Below are 5,147 nucleotides of genomic sequence, written 5' to 3' on the forward strand. Positions count from 1 at the left end.
ATCTTAAAAGCTTGCAAGCTGCCATCTAGATGCAACGATGGGTCTCTCCTCGTCCAGGGCCAAGAAGAATGAAGAAAACCAAAAATTCATGGAAACAACTAGTCCTAGCAACTGGTACACCATCTGATCTGCAGCCTATATGACTATGAGACCAGAAGAATTAGACGGTTCTCGGCTACTACTGTCAACAACTTGGAAGAGGATCTATGTAGGAGATCCTGGATAGACAGGGTGAACAATGTGGAAAAAAACTCAAAATCATTTGGAAAAAAAAAAAAAGTGGGTAACAGGTTTACTGGCCTGATGGAGCCTGGTGGAACCACTAAGACTATGGCCCCTAGCTGCCCTTCAGGTCTGGAATTGAACACACACCTGTAGCTTCCAGCCAAGCAGTAGACAGGCATACTAGATGAGCATTTACCTGAGGTAGATACACTCCTTGGAGAAAACAAGCAAGAGAGAAAGAAGGGCAACTCAGGCACAGGGAGACAGCTCAGGGGATAGGAGTGCATGGAGGGATGAACACAGGGAAGAGGTAGCTATTGGGAGGAAGTGGGAGAGGAAATGTTTTATTGTGCTAAATTGTGGTCAATGTCATGAGACAAAGTGTATGTGATCTGCTGTATGCAAAGTGTATTTGCTCTGTAACTTTTCACTCAAATCACAATAAAAATAAAAATAAATAAAATAAAAATAAAAATAAATAAAATAAAAATAAAAATAAAAGAGATAAGTTGCCCATAGGTGGATGGATCTATTTCTGGATTCTCAATTCTGTTCTTCTGCTCTATGTGTCTATAGTTGTACCAGTACCAGATTGTTTTGACTACTGTGTCTGTATAATGGGTTTTGAGATTGGGAAGTGTGAGATCTCCTACTTTTTCTTCTTCAGTAGTGTTTTGCTTATCCAAGCTCTCTTTCCTTTCCATACAAAATCAATGATTGGTTGATTGAATCTGGATTAAAGAATGTTGATGGAATCTGGATTGGAATCACATTGAATTTATAGATAGTTTTGGGTAGTATTGACATCTTTATAATATTCAGTCTTCCTGACCATGAGCATGGTACATTTTTCCATTTATGTAGCTCTTATATTTCCTTGTAGCAGTGTTCTGTAGTTTTCTTTGTATACATCTTTTGTGTTCCTGGTAACATTTATTCCTAAGTATTTTATCTTTTGGGTAGCTATTGTAAATGATATTTCTTTATTTATTTCTCTTTCAGTGATCACTTTGTTGATGTAGAGGAATCCAGCTAATTTTTTATATTAATCTTGTATCCTGCCACTTTGCTTAATCTATCAATTGGTTCCAGTAGTTTTCTTGCTGGGTCTCTTGGATTTTCTATGTATAGGATTATGTCATCCTCAAATACAGATAGCTTTCCTTCTTCTTTGCCAATCTGGATGACTATTATTACTTTTTCTTGATTCTTGCCTGGCTGGAACCGTCAATACAATGTTGAATAGAAGTGGTGATAGATGACATCCTTGTCTGGGTCTTGTTTACAAGAGGGATGCTTTGAATTTCTCTCCACTGAGAATAAGTGGTCTTTATTATGTTAAGGATTTTCCCATCTATTTCTATTTTGCTGAGAGTTTTTATCAGGAATGGTTATTGGAATTTATCAAATGCCTTTTCTGCATCATTTGATATAATCATGTGGCTCTAATCCTTCATTTTATCTATGTGATGGACTATGTTGATTCTTTTTCTAAAGTTGAACCATCATTGCATACTTGCTATGAATTAGATGGCATGTAGCACTGGGAAGGTTAACCACAAAGGAACTGTTTCAAGTGCTGAGGAGCAAGGATGTCTCCTTGAGGACTTAGTCTGGTGCACCTGACACAAGCCATGATATTTCCAATCGCCTCGTATGCATGTGAGAGCTGGACAATGAATAAGGAAGACTGAAGAAGAGTTGATGCTTTTGAGTTGTGGTGCTGGCGAAGAATGCTGAAAGTACCATGGACTGCTAAAAGAACTAACAGATCTGTCCTGGAGGAAGTGCATCTGAAATGCTCCTTGGAAGCGAGAATGGCCAGACTTCGTCTCACTTACTTTGGTCATGTCGTAGGAAGGGACCATTCCCTGGAGAAGGATGTCATGCTTGGTAGGGTGGAGGGTCGATGAAAGAGGGGGAGGCCTTCAATGTGATGGATTGACATGGTGGCTGCGATGACAGGCTCAAGTATAGCAGGAATCGTGGAGCTGGCACGGGATTGGGCAGTGTTTCATTCTTCTGTGCATGGGGTCGCTATGGGTCAGAAATGACACAACGGCACCTAACAACAACAACAAGCTATGAATTCCACTTGGTCATGTATTACTATTTTTATCAGTTTGATGTAGTGTTGGATTCTATTGGCTAGGATTTTTTGAATTTTTGCATATACATTCATGAGGTATATTGGACTGTAGTTTTCCTTTTTAGTAGTGTCCTTGTCTCATTTTGGTATCAGGGTTATACTTGCTTCATAGTATGAATTTGGGTGTCTTACATCTTTTTCTGTGTTCTCGAATAGTTTGAGTAAGATTAAGTGTCAGCTTCTCTGAAAGTTTGATAGTGAAGCTGTCTAGGCCAGAACTTTTTTTTTTTTTTTAATTTTTAGTGTGATTTGGGTGGAAGCTTCCAGAGCAAATTCATTTTCTATACAGCAGTTCATACACATTTTGACTCATGACATTGACTGAAATTTCCCACAATGTAAAAGCTCTCTTCTTACTTCCTCCCCATAGTTACCTCTTCTCTGTGTCCTTCCTTCCCATGCACTCCTGCCCCCTAGCGGTCTCCCTGTGCATACACTGCCCTTCTGTTCTCCCATGATTGATCTCTCCAAGGAGTGTATCTACCTGATGTAAATGTTCAGCTCATATTTTGGTCTTTTATTTGGCTGGAAGCCTCACTAGTGAGTTCAGTTCCAAACCTGAAGGGCAGCTAGGGGCCATAGTCTCAGGAGTTTCACCAGGCTCTATTAGACTTCTGATAGAAGTCAGGACTTCTTTTGTGTAGGGAGTTTTTTTAATGCATGCTCAATTTCTTCTTTGGTTATGGGTCTGTTAGAATTTTCTACCTCAGTTTGTGTTAGATTAAAGGCCGTGTCTTTCTAGAAATTTGTCCATTTCCTCTACATTTTCAAATTGCTGGAATACAGTTTTTCATAATATTCTGTTATTGTTGTTGTCTTTCAAATCTGTTATTATCCTGTGTTATTTCAGTCAATTCTGTTGTGATGTTGTCCATTTCATTTCTTATTCTTGTTATTTATGTCTTTTCTTTCATTTCCTTTGTTAGATTTGCCAGTGGTTTGTTGATTTTTTTTTTAATCCTTTGAAAGAATCAACTTCTAGTTTTGTGGATTCTTTCTATTGTTTTTTTCTATTTTCTGTTTTATTTGTTTCAGTTCTGACCTTTATTATTTCTTTTCTTGCAGTGACTTTCTCAGGCTTTCTCAGGAGCTCTTTTTGTGATGGTTGGACATGTTGCATTAAGGTATTTATTTTTGATTCCTCCTTCTTTTTGGTTTGTACATTTATTGCTATAAAGTGCTCTCTGAACTCTGCTTTAGTTGTGTCACAAAGATTCTGGTATATTGTGTTTTCATTCTAATTTGATTCAAGGAATATTTTTATTTTTATTTCTTCTTTTACCCAATTTTTAAGCAGAGTGTTATTCAATTTCCATGTATTTGACTTTTTGTTGATATTCCTATTGTTGACTGCTAATTTGATAGCGTTGTGATCTGAGAAGATGCTTTGTAATATTTCAATGTTTTAAAATTCATTGATCCTTCCTTTGTGGCCTAACATATGGTCTGTTCTGGAGAATGTTCTATGTGCACTGAAAAAGGATGCATATTGTGCTGAGGCTAGGTGGAGTATTCTGTGTATAAGTATGAGGCCAAGTTGGTTGAATGTGTTCTTTTGATTTTCTGTATCATTGTTGAGTTTTTTTCTAGTTGTTCTATCTTTCATCAAAAGTGGCTTACTAGAGTTTCTTAGTATTATTGTCAAGTTGTCTGTGTCTTTTTTCAATTCTTTTAAAGTTTGATTCATGTATGTTGAGACTCTTTCATTTGGTGAGTATTTATTACAGCTATCTCTTCATGTTGGATTGACCCTTTAATCATTATATAATGTCCTTCCTTGTCTCTCATGAATGTTTTGCATTAAAATCTATTTTAACAGAAATTAATATTGCCACTCCCATCTTTTTTGTTTGCCATTTGCGTCATACATTTTTTCCAACATTCGATTTTTAGCTTATTTTTGTCTTTGTGTCTAAAGTATGTCCCTTGTAAACAGCATATTGATAGGTCATATTTTTTTTATCCATTCTGCTACTCTCTGTTTCTTGACCTGTGAATTTAATCTATTTATTTTCAGTGTAATTATTGATAGGCATGAATTTATTGCTGTCATTTTGCTGTTAGTTGTTTTGTGGTGATTTCTTTGTGCCATATAATTTTCTGTGCTGAGTTCATTTTGTTTATGGATTTTATTTTTTCCTTTATTGCTATTGTATTTGTGTTTATTAAATCTCTGTGATTTTCCTCTTTTTATTTTGATAAAAATGTTTACTGAAGTTACTCTGAATTTATTGTTTTCTTTCTAAGTTTAAAATCATCCATTCTATCTTGAAATTGTCTTGACTTCCTCTACATTTGGAAGTTCTATAAGTATACTATCTATTCCTTCTTTTTGCTTTGTAGTTGTCTTCATTTGGAGAAGCTTTGATGATGCACTGGTTAAAGCATTGGGCTGCTAACCAAAATGTCAGTAGTTTGAATCCACTAGCCACTCCATGGGAGAAATTTCAGGCAGTCTGGAAACCCTATGGGGCAGTTCTACTCTGTCCTATAGGGTTGCTGTAGAATTGATTTTAAAACATTGGAATTGTTTTTTCATTTGTTTGTCTTCATTTACTACAAATTGACATCTCTCATACTCTATTTTTAATCATGTCATTATTTTACTTAGGATGCTTCTATATTTTGAGTTGTTCCTGTGTGAGGTTGTCCTGTGTGATAATCTCAGGTTGTTGTCTGCCATTGTTGGTTCTCTAGCCAAAGAACTCCTGTTAATATTTCTTGTAAGGTTGGTCTGTTTTTTACAAATCCCCTAATTTCCATTTATCTGGAA

Source organism: Orycteropus afer, unplaced genomic scaffold, assembly GCF_000298275.1.
Source record: "Orycteropus afer afer isolate SDZICR_OR568_19922 unplaced genomic scaffold, OryAfe1.0 scaffold00092, whole genome shotgun sequence".
Classification (NCBI taxonomy): Eukaryota; Metazoa; Chordata; class Mammalia; order Tubulidentata; family Orycteropodidae; genus Orycteropus; species Orycteropus afer.